Below are 17,408 nucleotides of genomic sequence, written 5' to 3'. Positions count from 1 at the left end.
CAGTATAAAATACTAAAAATGTCAGTGACAAATTTGGAAGCCAGAGACACCTGGGCCAGAAATTGGGGTGGTAGGATTAGAAAGTATCAAGAATTACTGACTGAGGAGATGACTTCTACTTCTGACAATATAGTACACTAATTGACTCAAACAATGTTTTTGGTTTAAATAACTAACAAGCTGAATTTTAAAAAATTAATGTGTTGCCAAGATGACATTTTTAGCTCTTCACAGTTCACAAATGAAGTGAAAGCAGAAATCCTAGAAGTTAAGCATCTACCCAAACCAGCTAGATGCAAGGGCAGGAGATAAAACGTAGAGACCATCTAGGCTAGTGAGTCTAATAGGAAAATTCTAATAGAAATGATCCTAATAGGAGAACTCCAACAGGGAGAATGTTACACTTTCACTGGAATGAATCCAGAAGCATTATAGCCTAGCAGTTAAGAGCATAGATTCTGGGTCCAAACTGCCTGGGTTTAAATCCCAGCTCTTCCAATGACCTTGAAGAAGGCACTTTCCCTCCCTTTGCATCAGTTTCTTTATCTGTAAAATAAGGATAATAATGTAACTATCTCATATGGTTGTTCAGAGCATTAAATTAGTTAATATATATAAAGATCTTAGAGACGGGGAGTGGAGACAAGATGGCAGAGTACAGGGACATAAGCTCAACTCTTCTTATGAACACACCAAAATCACAACTAACTGCTGAACAACCATCAACTAAAAACAACAGAACCTAACAAAAAAGACACTCAACATCCAAAGACAAAGAAGAAGCCACAATGAAATGGTAGGATGGGTACAATCACAATAAATCAAATCCATTACCTGTTGGGTGGGGCACCGACAAACTGGAAAATAATTATATCATTTCATCCCACAGGAGTGAAGTTCTGAGCCCCACATCAGGCTCCCCAACCTGGGGGTTTGGCAGTGGGAGGAGGAGCCCCCAGAGCATTTGGATTTGAAGGTCAGCAGGGTTTGATTGCAGGAGTTCCACAGGACTGGGGGAAATGATATTCCACTCTTGGAGGGTGCACACAAGGATTCATATGACTAGAACCCAGGGGGAAAAGCACTGACCTCATAGGAGCATGGACCAGACCTACCTGTTGGTATTGGAAGGTCTCCTGCAGAGGTGGGGGGCAGTTATGGTGCACTGTGGGGACAAACACACTGGTGGCAGTAGTTCTGGGGAGTACTCATTGGCATCAGCCCTCCTGGAGGCTGCCATTTTCTCACCAAGTCCTGGCCCCACCCAACAACCTGTAAGCTCCAGTGCTGGGACACCTCAGGCCAAACAACCAACAGGGTGGGAACATAGCACCAGCCATCAGAGGACAGGCTGCCTAAACTATTCCTGAGCCCACAGCTACCCACTAGACACATGCCTTGACACGGCCCTGCCCAGAAGAGGAACAAGACCCAGTTCCACCCAACAGTGGGCAGGAACCAGTCCCTTCCACCAGGAAGCCTGCACAAGCCTCTTAACCCAGCCTCATCCATCATGGGGCAGACAGCAGAAGCAGGAAGAACTACAACCCTGCAGCCTGTTAAATGGAAACTACAGTCACAGAAAGGTAGGCAAGAAGAGATGGCAGAGGAGTATGTCCCAGATGAAGGAACAAGATAAAACCTCAGAAGAACAACTAAGTGAAGTGGGGATAGGCAATCTACCTGAAAAAGAATTCAGAGTAATGATAGCAAAGATGATCCAAGATTTCGGAAAAAGAATGGAGGCACAGACTGAGAAGATACAAGAAATGTTTAACCAAGAGCTAGAAAGTCTAAAGAACAAACAGAAAGAGATAAACAATACAATAACTGAAATGAAAAATACACTAGAAGAAATCAATAGCAGAATAAATCAGGCAGAAGAACAGATGAGTGAGCTGGAAGACAGAATGGTGGAAATCACTGCTACAGAACAGACTAAAGAAAAAAGAAAGGAAAGAAATGAGGACAGTCTAAGAGGCTTCTGTGATAACATTAAATAAAACAACATCCACATTAATAGGGGTTCCAGAAGGAGAAGAGAAAGAAAGGGATTGAGAAAACACTTGAAAAGATAATAAGCAAAAACTTCCCTAACATGGGAAAGGAAACAGTCACACGAGTCCAGGAAGTGCAGAGAGCCCCATACCAGATAAAGTCAAGGAGGAACTTGTCAAGACATTTATTAATCAAAAATTAAAGACAAAGAGAAAATATTAAAAGCAGCAAGGGAAAAGCAACAAATAACATACAGGGGAATTCCCATAAGATTATCAGCTGATTTTTCAGTAGAAACTGTGCCGTACAGAAGGGAGTGGCATGATACATTTAAAGTGATGAAAGGGAAAAAACTACAACCAGGAAGATTCTACCCAGCAAGGCTCTCATTCAGATTTGATGGAGAAATCAAAAACATTGCACGCAAGCAAGGCTAAGAGAATTCAGCACACCTAAACAGCTTTGCAACAAATGTGAAAGGAACTTCTCTAGGCAGAAAAAGTAAAGCCCACAACTAGAAACAAGAAAATTACAAATGGGAAAGCTCACTGAAAAAGGCAAAAATACACTAAATGTAGGAAATCATCCACACACAAATATGATATTGAAACTAGAAATGATGAGAAAAGGAGAGTACAAATGCAGGATATTAGAAATGTGTCTGAAATTAAAAGACCATTAACTTAAAAAAATATTGTTTATATATAGACTGCTATATCAAAACCTCAAGGTTACTGTAAACCAAAAATTTACAATAAATACACACACAAAAAAAGAAAAGGGAATCCAAACACAACCCTAAAGTTAGTCATCAAACCACAAGAGAAGAGAACAAAAGAGGAAGGGAAGAAAAAGGACTTACAAAAACAAATCCAAATCAATTAACAAAATTGCAATAAGGACATACATATCAATAATTACCTTAAAATTAAATAGATTACATATTCTAACCAAAAGACATAGACTGGTTGAATGAATACAATAACAAGACACATATAAATGCTGTCTACAAGAGACCCACTTCAGACCTAGGCACACATACAGACTGAAAGTGAGGAGAAAAGGACATTTCATGCAAATGGAAATCAAAAGAAAGCTGGAGTAGCAATTTTCATATCAGACAAAATAGACTTTAAAATAAAGACTATTACAAGAGACAAGGAAGGACCCTACATAATGATCAAGAGATCAGTCCAACAACCCTCAGAATGGGAGAAAATATTTGCAAATGAAGCAACTGACAAAGGATTAATCTCCAAAATTTACAAGCAGCACATGCAGCTCAATATCAAAAAAACAAACAACCCAATCCAAAAATGGTCAGAAGACCTAAATAGACGTTTCTCCAAAGAAGATATACAGATTGCCAACAAACATATGAAAGAATGCTCTCTAATCATTAGAGAAATGCAAATCAAAACTACAATGAGATATCCTCTCACACCAGTCAGAATGGCCATCATCAAAAAATCTACAAACAGGGCTTCCCTGGTGGTGCGGTGGTTGAGAGTCCGCCTGCCGATGCAGGGGACACAGGTTCGTGCCCCGGTCCAGGAAGATCCCACATGCCGCGGATCGGCTGGGCCCGTGAGTCATGGCCGCTGAGCCTGCGCGTCCGGAGCCTGTGCTCCGCAATGGGAGAGGCCACAACAGTGAGAGGCCCGTGTACCGCAAAAAAAAGAAAAAAAAATCTACAAACAATAAATGCTGGAGAGGGTGTGGAGAAAAGGAAACTCTCTTGCACTGTTGGTGGGAATGTAAATTGATACCGCCACTATGGAGAACAGTATGGAGGTTCCTTAAAAAACTAAAAATAGAAGTACTGTACAATCCAGCAATCCCACTACTGGGCATATACCCTGAGAAGACCATAATTCAAAAAGAGTTATGTACCAAAATGTTCATTGCAGCTCTATTTACAACAGCCAGGACATGGAACCAACTTAAGTGTCCATCAACAGATGAATGGATAAAGAAGATGTGGCACATATATACAATGAAATATTACTCAGCCATAAAAAGAAATGAAATTGAGATATTTGTAGTGAGGTGGATGGACCTAGAGACTGTCATACAGAGTGAAGTAAGTCAGAAAGAGAAAAACAAATACCATATGCTAACACATATATATGGAATCTTAAAAAAAAACAGGTCATGAAGAACCTAGGGGCAAGATGGAAATAAAGACGCAGACCTACTAGAGAATGGACGTGAGGACACAGGGAGGGGGAAGGGTAAGCTGGGACAAAGTGAGAGAGTGGCATGGACATATATACACTACCAAATGTAAAATAGATAGCTAGTGGGAAGCAGCCGCATAGCACAGGGAGATCAGCTCGGTGCTTTGTGACCACCTAGAGGGGTGGGATAGGGAGGGTGGGAGGGAGGGAGACACAAGAGGGAAGAGATATGGGGACATATGTATATGTATAATTGATTCACTTTGTTATAAAGCAGAAACTAACACATCATTGTAAAGCAATTATACTCCAATAAAGATGTTAAAAAAATAAATAAAAATTTAAAAAAAGAGAGAGATCAGTCCAAGAAGAAGATATAACAATTGTAAATATCTTTGCAGTCAACATAAGAGCACCTCAATATATAAGGCAAATGCTAACAGCTATAAAAGGAGAAATTGACTGTAACACAATAATAGTGGGGGAATTTAACACCTCACTTTCATCAATAGAGCATCCAGATACAAAATCAATATGGAAACAAATGCCTTGAATGACATTAGACTACAGATGCACTTAACTGGTATTTATAGAGCATTACATCTGAAAGCAGCAGAACACACATTCTTTTCAAGTCCACTCAGAACATTCTCCAGGAGAGATCACATGCTGGGACACAAAGCAAGTCTTGGTAAATTTTAAAAAATCAAAATCATATCAAACAACTTTCTGACCAAAATGCTATGAGATTAGAAGTCTAGCACAAGAAAAAAAAAACTGTAAAGAACAAGAAGACATGGAGGCTAAGCAATATTCTACTCAAAACCCAATGGATCACTGAAGAAATCAAAGAGAAATAAAAAAAAAATACCTGGAGAGATGAAAACAAAAGCATGACGATCCAAAACCTATAGGACACAGCAAAAGAAGTTCTAAGAGGGAAGTTCATATCAATACAATATTACCTCAAGAAACAAGAAAAATGACAAACAATGTAAGCTTACACTAAAGCAACTAGAGAAAGAAGAACAAACAAAACCCAAAGTTAGCAGAAGGAAAGAAATCATAAAGATCAAAGCAGAAATAAAAATGGCATAGAATCCAAGAAATCAATAGAAAAGATCAATGAAACTAAAAGGTGGTTCTTTGAGAAGATAAATAAAATTGATAAACCTTTAGCCAGACTCATCAAGAAAAAATGGGAGAAGGCTCAAATCAATAAAATTAGAAATAAAAAAGGAGACCTTACAACGGATATCACAGAAATACAAAGGATCATAAGAGATTATAACAAGCAACTATATGCCAATAAAATGGACAACCTGGAAGAAATGGTCTAATTCGTAGAAAGGTACAATCTCCCAACACTAAACCAAGAAGATATAGAAAATATGAACAGACCAATCACAAGTACTGAAATTGAAATTGTGATTTAAAAACCCCCAAAAAGTCCAGAACCAGATGGCTTCACAGGTGAATTCTATAACATTTAGTGAAGAGTTAACACCTGTCCTTCTGAAATTCTTCCAAAAAACTGCAGAGGAAGGAATACTCCCAAACTCATTCTATGATGCTAGCATCACCCTGATGCCAAAACCAAAGACACCACAAAAAAAGATTACTGACCAATATTACTGATGAACATAGATGTACAATTCCTCAACAAAATACTAGCAAACCGAATCTAACAATACATTAAAAGGATCATACACCATGATCTAGTGGGGTTTATCCCAGTGATGCAAGGATTCTTCAATATCCACAAATAAATCAGTGTGATACACCACATTAACAAACTGAAGAATAAAAACCATATGATCATCTCAACAGATGCAGAAAAATTTTTGACAAAATTCAACACCCATTTATAATAAAAACTCTCCAGAAAGTGGGCATAGAGGGAACAAACCTCAACATAATAAAGATCATATATGACAAACCTACAGCTAACATCATACTCAATGGTGAAAAGCTGAAAGCATTTCCTCTAAGATCAGAAATAAGACAAGGATGTTGACTCTCCCCACTTTTACTGAACATAGTTTTGGAAGTTGTAGACACAGCAATCAGAGGAGAAAAAGAAATAAGAGGAATCCAAATTGAAAAAGAAGTAAAACTGTCAGTGTTTGCAGATGATATGATACTATACTTAGAAAATTCTAAAGATGCTACCAGAAAACTACTAGAGCTCATCAATGAATCTGGTAAAATTACAGGATACAAAATTTATACAGAGAAATCAGTTGCATTTTTATACACTAATAACAAAAGATCAGAGAGAGAAATTCAAGGAACAATCCCATTTACCATCACAATAAAAAGGAAAAAAATACCTAGGAATAAACCTACCTAAGGAGGCAAAACTCCTGTACTCTGAAAACTATAAGATGCTGATGAAAGAAATCAATGGTGACACAAACAGATGGAAAGATATACCATGTTCTTGGATCGGGAGAATCAGTATGGTCAAAATGACCATACTGCCCAGGGAATCTACAGCTTCAGTACAATTGCTGTCAAATTACCAAGGCCATTTTTCTCAGAACTAGAACAAAAAAATCTTAAAATTTATACAGAGACCCAAAAGACCCCAAATAGCAAAAGCAATCCTGAGAAAGAAAAATGGAGTTGGAAGAATCAGGCTCCCTGACTTCAGGCTATACTAGAAAGCTGCACTAATCAAAACAGTATGGTACTGGCACAAAAATAGACATATATCAATGGAACAGTATAGAAAGCCCAGAAATAAATCCACACACCTGTGGTCTATTAATATACGGCAAAGGAGGCAAGAATAATACAATGGAGAAGAGACAGTCTCTTCAAAAAATGGTAGTGCGAAAACTGGACAGCTACATATAAAAGAATGAAATTAGAACATTCTCTAACACCATACACGAAAATAAACTCAAAATTGATTAAAGACCTAAAAGTAAGACAAGACACTATAAAACTCTTAGAGGAAAATATAGGCAGAACACTCTCTGACATAAATCGCAGCAATATCTTTTTTATCTGTCTCCTAGAGTAATGGAAATAAAAACAAAAATAAATGGGACCTAATTAAATTCAAAAGCTTTTGCACAGCAAAGGAAACCACAAACAAAATGAAAAGACAATCCACAGAATGGGAGAAAATATTCACAAACAATGTGACTGACAAGGGATTATTCTCCAAAATTTACAAACAGCACATGCAGCTCAATATCTAAAAAACAAAGAACCCAATCAAAAAATAGGCAGAAGATCTAAATAGACATTTCTCTAAAGAAGACATACAGATGGCCAAGGGGCACATGCAAAGATGCTCAACATCGCATATTATTAGAGAAATGCACATCAAAACTACAATGAGATATCACTTCACACTAGTCACAATGTCCATCATCAAAAATGTCTAAAAACAGTAATTGCTGGAGAGGCTGTTGAGAAGCATGAACCCTCCTACACTGTTGGTGAAAATATAAATTGATACAGCCTCTATGCAGAACAGTATGGAGGTTTCTTAAAAAACTAAACATAGAGTTACCATATGATCCAGTAATCCCACTCCTGGCCATATATATGGAGAAAACCATGGTTTAAAAAGATATTTGCACCCCAATGTTTATTGCAGCACTGTTTACAATAGCCAAGACATGGAAGCAACCTAAATGTCCATTAACAGATTAATGGATAAAGAAGATGTGGTACATATATAGAAAGGAATATTACTCAGCCATTAAAAAGAACGAAATAATGCCATTTGCAGCAACATGAATGGATGTGTACATTATCATACTAAGTGAAGTAAGGTGGACAGAGAAAGACAAATATCACATGATATCACATATGTGGAATCTAAAAAAGTGATACAAATGAACTTATTTACAAAATATAAACAGACTCACAGACTTAGAAAACAAAGTTATGGTTACCAAAGGGGAAAAGAGAGGGGAGGAATAAATTGGGAGTTTGGGATTAACATATACACACTACTATATATAAAATAGATAATCAACACAGACCTACTGTATAGCACAGGGAACTCTACTCAGTATTCTGTAATAACCAAAATGGGAAGAGAATTTGTGGAAGAATAGATATATGGATATGTATAACTGTATTACTTTGCTGTATACCTGAAACTAACACAACATTGTAAATCAACTGTATTCCAATATAAAATAAAACATTTTTAAAATGCTATACAAATATAAATATATCAAACATTAAATAAAATAAAGTTCTTAGAATGCCTAGCAGATAGCAAGAACTATATAATTGTTATAAATAGGGACAACAACATGTGTGTAATCATAAATAAGGAATAATTCACCATGTGGACAGGGGCCATGATAAAATTGGGTCTTTTGACATTGGAGTTGGTTAAATGAAGAGGAGGGTATTTCTTGAAAATTCTTAACTACAGCTGGTGCTCAGAAAAGTTTGAGGTCTGAATTCATGCCATGGTTTGTTTGTTTGTTTTTTGTCTGAAACCCCTCAAGCAGTATGATATGTGGAATCTAAAAAATCATACAAACGAATGTAAATGTAAAACAGAAACAGGTCACAGATATAGATGACAAACTAGTGGCTAGCAAAGGGGAGAGGGAAGGTGGGAGTGGCAAATTAGGGATTTGGGATTAAGAGATAAAAAACTACTATGCATAAAATAGATAAGCAACAAGGATATATGGTATAGCACAGGGAATTATAAGCATTATCTTCTAATCACTTTTAATGGAGTATATAGTCTGTGAAAATAGTGAATCACTATGCTGCACACCTAAACTAATATAATATTGTGAATCAACTATACTCCAATTTTAAAAAGTGGGGCTGACACCCAGGTAACAATTAGAATGAAATAAATATCCTTTCTGTGAAAATAGAAACTTCAACTCAGACCACACGTTGAATTTTATGACCAGAAAAATTATCTTTTGGGAAATAAAGTCATTTTCAGGCAAACAAAAACATTTCTTTACTGAGAGACGGATACTTAAAGAGAATTCTAAAGGATCCAATTTAGACGTGAGAAAATGATCCCTAATGGAAGATTTGAGATGCAAAAAGACATAGTGAGTTCAAGGAGCTTGCCTATATTTTATAAGGTCTCATGTGGAGGTGGGCTGGTATTGCATTTGTCACTTGTACCCAAAATGATATTCAATATTTATGAAGTGTTTTGAGTGCCTTCTATAAAAGATACATACAAATCCCAAGTGTTATGGTTTAATAAAACAATACCAAAATTACTGATAAATATCAGAAAAGTCAATATTTGTAGTATGTAATTCTATTGTTAGCATTTCATTTCATTGGCATGCATAGGCAATATTGATATAAATAACTTTTAATTGTATACTCTAGTAAATAATTGTTTTTTTAATTTAATAAGTTATGTGATCTATAGCATGTATAGGAAAAATCACATCATATAAAGTCTCCTATGTGAAGGAGAAAGTTTCTCTCACCCTGGGAACCCCCTTCCTCTGCTGGGAGATCAGCTGGGACAGACAGGGAGCTTCAGAGACTCAGAGGAGAGTACAGCAGCCAGATTGTGGCAGGCAGAATGGAGAGAGAGCAGCACAGACAATCTGGCCACCTCACTGCACTGCCCAGCTTGAGACACGCATCTGATGGTGCATGCAGGGGCTGGGTGCTGAAACTCATGCTTCAGCAGACAGATCCAGGAATAGGACTGGGGTCTGTTGCATAGAGACAGCCTGAAGAGACTGTAGTTCAATCTGGGCCACAACCAAGAGTGTATACAGGACGGAGCTCGGGTCTGCCATAGAAGCCCCATTGTTAATGGGTGTGTGAGGTGAGGGGCGGGGCTCCACCACTGCAGCCTCATTCTCACCTTGCTCACAGTGGGCACGGCTCCACCTCTATGAGCTCTGGGAGTGTGCAAGCGCTGGTGGGTTGCCCACATGCACAGGTGGGACTGAAATTTGGGCTGTGTCCCAGAGGCTGTTTGAAGTCAGTTAATTTACACCACTGGCTTTGTAAGCGCAGGGCCTGTGGGACATCCGAGAGGATTACTGGTGCCCCAGTGGCTGGGGTGGGTCCAGTGTTAGCAGCTGTGGGCTTTGCAAGCACGTGCACGTGGAGGTGGGGCTGGGGTCTGGGCTGATTCCATAGCTCCCACAGATGGGCCCAATGCCTGAGTTCCTCAGATCTGTACTGGTAGATTTGCACTGGTGGTTTGTGAATACAGCACCTGAGGGACATCTGGGCCTATTGCCTGCATTCCCCTGGTTGAGATGGGGCTGAGGTCAGTGCCAACAACAGTGTATTTTGTGAGCCTGCACATCAGATGACAGGTGACACCACAAAGCGTACACACTTCCCTGTGGACAGCTCCTGCAGAGGAATACTCAGTGACTCCTCTCTCAGTGGGAGTACTCCAGTTGGGCCTATCTCACACCACAGCTCAGAAAAGGATCTGGGGGCTTCTACTCCAACTGGGGAGCAGACCCTGCCCCCAGCAGGGCTGTGAAAGCCACCTAGCAAAGAGTACGTGCTGCTTAACATACGGTGCAGGCTCTGGTCACCACAACACCAATCACACCTCCTATCAAGGGGATAACAGCCAGCACACACTGAGGAAACACGTGGCAGGCATCCATATTAAAAACAGCCCTCATGCCAAAAATATTAGACTCATGCAGGCTACGCAGGGATGCTCCCATATAAAAACAGCCCTTCAAGACCACAGTAGATAACTGTTTCTCCAAAATTCATAGAGTCAGACAAATATAAATAAAACAAAGAAGCAGAGGAACCATTCCCAATTAAAAGAACAAGAGAATCCTCCTGAAAGAACAATGAAACAGACCTATCCAGTCTACTAGATCTTGAGTTGAAAAAGGAGGTAATAAAAATACTGAAGGAATTAAGAGAGGCTATCGATAGAAATACAGATCACTGTAAAAAGGAGCTAGAAACTATAAAGAGGAGCCAATTAAAATTTAAAAACTCATTTGCTGAGACAAAAGCCAACCTAATAGCAAACTAAATAATGCAAAAGAACAAATAAGTGATCTGGGAGACAGAAAAATGAAAATCACCCAATCAAAACAGACAGAAAGACAAAAAAAAAATGAAAGCAAGATATGAAACCTATGGGATAATATAAAGCATGCTAATCTATGCATAATAGGGATCCCAGAAGGAGAAGAAAGAGAAAAGGGATAGAAAATGTATTTGAAGAAATTATAGCTGAAAACTTCCCAAACCTAAAGAAGGAAACAAATGTCTAGGTACAGGAAGAACAGAGGGTCCCAAACAAGGTGAATCCAAACAGACCTACACAAAGACATATTGTAATTGAAATGGTAAAAGTTAAAGAGAGGATTCTAAAGGCAGCAAGAGAAAAACAAAGAGTTAATTATAAGGGAAGCCCTGAAAGGCTATCAGCTGATTCTATACAGAAACGTTGCATTCAAAGCCCTGAAAGGGAAAAACCTGCAACCTAGGATACTTTACCCAGCAAGTTTATCATTTAGAATAGAAAGGAAGAGAAAGAATTTCTCAGACAAGCGAAAATTAAAAGAATACAGCAATACTAAACCTATCTTAAAAGAAATATTGAAAGGTCATCTTTAGAAAAGAAACAATCTATAGAAAAGAGAAAATCACAATTGGAAAGTAAATCTCTTAAATAAGCCAGTACACAGATTTAAAAACAAACAAACAACTTGTGAAAGCAATGATAACTACAATGAACAGCAAAAGGATAAACATGAAGATGTAAAAGAGGATATCAAATCATAAAATGTGGGGGAGGTGAGTAAAAATGTAGTTTTCGTTTTCTTTTTTTTTTTTTAGAATGTATTTGAGCCTATATGACTACTAGTCTAAAGCAAGTAGATATAGTAATGGGTTGACATACTTGAAAAACAGGGTAACCACAAATCAAAAACATACAATAGATTCACAAAAACCAAAAAGAAGAGAACACAAGCATAATACAAAAGAAAACCATCAAACCACAAAAGGAAAAACAAATAGAAAATGAAAGAAACCATCTAGAAGAAATACAAATCAACTGGAAAACAAGGTTTAAGATGGCAATAAATACATATCTATCAATAATTACCTTAAATACCAATGGACTAAATGCTCTAATCCAAAGACATAGAGTGGCAGACTGGATTAAAAAAAATAAGAGCCTATGATATATTGCCTACAAGATACCACTTTGGGCAAAGGACACACATAGATTGAAAGTGAGGGAATGGAAAAAGGTATTTCATGCAAATGGAAGTGACAAGAAAGTGGAGGTCACAATACTTGTATCAGACCAAAAAAAGACTTTAAAACCAAGGCCAAAAAGAAAGATAAAGAAAGACACTATATAATGATAGAAAGATCAATACAAGAAGAGGATACTACACTTGTTAACATATATGCACCCAATATAGGAGCACCTAAATATATAAAGCAAATATCAATACACAAACAGACATAAAGAGAGAAATTGACAGGAATACAATATAGTAGGATTTTAATACCCCACTGACATCAATGGACAAATCTTCCAGGCAGAAAATCAGTAAGGAGATAGAGATCCTAAATGACACAATAGAACAGTTAGACTTAATTATATTTTCACGACATTACATCAGAAAAAAACAGAATGCACATTCTTTTCAAGTGCATATGGAATATTCTCTAGGATAGACACAAAACAAACCTCAACAAATTTAAGACGATAGAAATTATTTCAAGCATCTTTTCTGAACACAATAGCATGAAACTAGAAGTAAACCACAGAAAAAGAAATGAGACAAAAATGATTATTTGGAGACTAAATAACATGCTACTAAAAAACCAATGGGTCAACAATGAAATCAAAGAGGATATTAAATAATACCTTGAGACAAATGACAATGAGAACACAACCATACAAATTCTGTGGGATGATCATAGTCTATGGGATGCAGCAAAAGCAGTCCTAAGAGGGAAGTTCACAGCTATACAGGCCTTCCTTAAAAAACAAGAAAAAAATATCAAATAAACAATCTACCACCTAAAAGAATCAGAAAAGGAAGAAAAAACAAAACCTAAATTCAGCACAAGGAAGGAATAATAAAGATCAGAGAGGAAATAAATAAAATAGAGATTAAAAAACTAGAAAAATAATCAATAGAACCAAGAGCTAGTTCTTTGAAAGGGTAAACAAAATTGACAAACCTCTGGCAGGGCTCACCAAGAAGAAAAGAGAGAGGACCAAAATAAACAAAATAAGAAATGAAAGGAAAAATGAGAACTGATACTCAAAATACAAAAAACCATAAGAGAATACTCTGAGCAATTACATGCCAACAAATTGGGCAACCCGGAAGAAATGGACAAGTTTCTAGAAACATACAGTCCACCAAAACTGAATCAAGAAGAAATAGATAATTTGAACAGCTTATCACTAGAAGTGAAGTAGAATCTGTAATTTAAAAAATCCCCTGCAAACAAAGTCCAGGACCAGATGGCTTCTCTGGGGAATTCTACCAACCATAAAAAGAAGAACGTACATTGATACTTCTCGAAACAAAAACCCCCAAAACCAACCAAACATACAAAACACCAAAAGAATTTCATCATCCATTAGATGATAGGGTAAAAGGAAGTGAATAAAAAATGATTCTCAGGTTTCTGTCCTTGATGACTGAGGGGTCCCATTGATTAAAAAGGTGACCTGGGAAAAGAAGTATGTTTGCGGGAAAGATGATAAACTCAGTTTTGAATATGTTGTGTTTGATGAGCCTATGAGACAGTGATGAGACATCCAGGAGGCACTTGAAGCTAGAGTCCTGAAGTTCAGGAAAATTATTTGGGCTGAATATATGAGTTAAAGAACCATCAACAAGCTTACACAGAGACAGCCCACTCATAAGAGAAGATGCTCTCGGACAGAGTTTCATATACCAGAAAAATTTAATGAAAAGAGAGAAAGAAAAACTCACAAAGGGTCCCTGCACTCATTCAGCATGGTCAATCATGCACCTATGCCTCTCTGATCTGAAGGGTCCACTAGAGGTCATGAGGCCCAGTGCCCTCTATAGGTGAGGAGACTGGGTCCCAGGGAGGGGGAAGTGACCTATAACTCCTTCCTCTAGATCCATCACTCACTAACCCACCCATCATCCCTATTTCTCTTTTTCTTCCTAACCTGCTAAGAACCATTATGTCTCAGTTCAAGGGTCATTTCCTCAGGGAAGCCCTCACTGTCCATCCCGACACAGTAATTTTCTTTTGGTATACTTGTTTCTCTTTTATTATTCTAGTTATAATTGTAAAAAAAAAAAAAAAAAAAAAAAAAAAAAACCTTTTTAGAGTATGTAAGAAAGTTTTTCCCATCCTCCCTCAACCTGTCCCCACTCCCTGCAGACTACCTCTGTCTTATTACCCTTCTTTGTCTTCACAGCACTTACCAGCACCTGCTATTTTAAAATACATTTATTATCAATTTTCTCTTCTACTGAAATGTAAACTCAAAGATTTTGTCTGTTTTGGTCATTACTGTATCTCTAGCACATAAAAGAGTGCCTAACATGTGAAAAGGGCTCAGTATATATTTACTAAGTGACTGAATGCATTTGTTTCACATCTGTCTGATTTTTGAGTAAGTTCTGTGAAGACAGACAATGTCAGTATTTTTCATCATCTCCTCAGAGCTTATAGCACAGTGCCTGGCACTTAGTAAAGGTTTATAGAATAAACGTATGAAAACACCACAAACCTAGATTTTGCATAAGCTTGTTCTATTTTTAATGCACCACACATAGGAGATCATAAAAATATTTTTGGTTATTGAATAAGTAAAAGAATTAATGAAATAAATAATCATATGATCCATAGGCAACCCCACTGGTAAGACCATAAGTTGCACTGGCAGTGAGATGTTACATACACTCTGGCCTGTGTCCTCTTTGAAGGAAGGGGCTAGTTTGAGGTCTCTGTGGCTTTCCTGAATGGATGGTAATGGGGCTGTACAGAGTCAGAGGACCTTGACGTGAGCCTCAGCTACTGTGCAGGCAGTCAGACTTTGGGCAAGGAGGAAAATCTGAATCTGAATCTCTGTTTTCTCATTTGAGTTATCTCCCAAGGTCTACATGACAAACTATATAGAAATAGGCCTTAAAGTCGAGTTTCTGGTCCTAATTCCAACACCAGGTGGTTTAGTTTGGGAACCTTGGATTTGTCAGTTCACTTCAGAGAGGATTGGTTACATCGTTGGAAAAAGTAGGGATAACAACATGTCCATAATGGAATAAAACTGATTGGAAAACAAAAGTAATTTGCTAATGTATGAACTCTATTTCTGATGAGAACTAACTTACGTAGTTCATGATCTTTAACAAGGCAATTGATTCTTCTTCGTTTAGTCTAAACATGCTGCTGGGCACAGGGTAGTCTCCCCAGTTTCTACCTAACACATTTTGTTATTTTAATTGTCTTCTCAATACTTAAAAATTTCCCTCTTTCCATATCCTTCTACAGTATTTACCCTTTGGGATTCATCATCTGGCACTGAACGACTCTAGAAGCTTTCTGTATCCTGTCTGTATGCAGGTTCTCTCTGCCATGCTTTGGAGCTGCTGCAATTCCTCGGACAAAATTAAAGTGGTGAATGCATGAGTAGCCTAAAATCCTATGCATGTACTAGAAATATATATGGGAATCCTCCACTCTATTTGCAGATTAAAGCCAGATGATGATACTGTTCTACATCTATTTATATGGAAATAAACTATTTTAAATTGTAATAACCAGTGCTGGCAAGATTTGGTGAGTCTTATATGACCTTTTACATTATTGGTAGCATTATATTTGGTACAATAATTTTGGCAACATGAAATCTAAGTTCTCTCTTTTGGAAATTTTTTCTTAAACAGATGATTCAAAGAAGAGAAAAAACTGTGTATGAAAATATATATTCCAGGGTTATTTTCAAGACAGTGACACAAGGATCAACCTAAAAGATCTAATAACTGGAGAATAGCTACTTTATTTTTGTAGAAACAAATGACAGAATATTATCTAATGATTAAAGTGATAATTATAGAGGAGAGACAGAAAGAACATATTCATGATATCTAATAAAAACTCAGAATACATGATTAGTATAAATTCATTAAATTATATAAAAATATGCACACAATAGGGGCTTATGTGGAATTAACAATGGAAAAATAAACAGCTGAGTTGTTTGGGTAGTAACAGAATGGTCAGTTGTCTTGATTTTACATTTTTTTGATATGTTTTTTATATTTTCAATGAAAAATATCTTTATGGGGGGTAATATGCAATCCAAGTTCTACCCTTTTGCTTCAAATTCGGCAATTAATTAAGCTCAATTCCAACAAAATATATGCACCTCTTCCTCTTCCCATTCTATTTCTACCCTGTATATTCTCTAACAAGATTGAACTTGGTCTGAGAAGCCATTTCTTCAAGAAGGAGTCTTAAATGCTCAGCTGGAGAATGGAACTGGCTCAAGTAGTTTGATTTTTCTCTTATTCTGCTTTATTCTTATTTCTGTCCCCTGTCTACTAGCTCTTTAATCCTAAATTTGTGGTCTAGGAAATGTGGCTAGAGGATACGCTCTTGAGGCCACCGGGAAGGTTGAAGGCTATTGAAAGGTTCCTGGTAGAAAAGGAAAGAAACTTTTTTTTTTTTTTGCGGTACGCGGGTCTCTCACTGTTGTGGCCTCTCCCGTTGCGGAGCACAGGCTCCAGAGGCGCAGGCTCAGCGGCCATGGCTACGGGCCCAGCCACTCCGCGGCATGTGGGATCTTCCCAGACCGGGGTACAAACCCGTGTCCCCCTGCATCGGCAGGCAGACTCTCAACCACTACGCCACCAGGGAAGCCCAAGAAAGAAGCTTTATAAGGGAAGAGAATGTCTTGAAGTGAAGACAAGAGGAGCTGTGCTCTTGTGTAGTAGGAAGAAAGGGGTATCAAAAATGTCCTTTTGGGCTCTTTGTACTTTTTCACTTGCCATTCTCTCCTCATCTTGTTCCAGCTAGCTGAAACTTCTCTTGTCAATACTGTCAACCCCTTTAAAACCAACGTTGCAAAACCCAATGGTAATTTTTCGCTTTCTTCTTATTTGAATTTTCAGTGGCATCCAACACAGCTGACCTCTCTATCCTCCTTGTAGCATTCTCTTTCCTTGGATTTTGTGACACAAAAATTTCCTGATTTTCCTTCTTATTTAATGGCTGCTGCTCCTGTTTCTC

At 37.7% G+C, this 17,408-nt stretch overlaps 1 long non-coding RNA gene across 1 annotated transcript in view; it reads left to right on the top strand.

Moving 5' to 3' along the window:
- LOC307193750 overlaps positions 1–15,959 on the top strand; it is a 96,367-nt gene extending 80,408 nt beyond the window's left edge. The window contains exons 3-4 of the long non-coding RNA XR_013830396.1: positions 890–976; positions 15,669–15,959. This is a non-coding gene — a long non-coding RNA (uncharacterized lncRNA). The remainder of the gene's footprint in view (positions 1–889; positions 977–15,668) is intronic.
- The last annotated feature ends 1,449 nt before the right edge of the window (positions 15,960–17,408 follow it).

Source organism: Stenella coeruleoalba, assembly GCF_951394435.1.
Source record: "Stenella coeruleoalba genome assembly, chromosome: 11".
In the NCBI taxonomy this organism is placed as follows: domain Eukaryota; kingdom Metazoa; phylum Chordata; class Mammalia; order Artiodactyla; family Delphinidae; genus Stenella; species Stenella coeruleoalba.
Note: the sequence above shows the minus strand (reverse complement) of the source record. Positions and strands in the feature narration are given on the sequence as shown.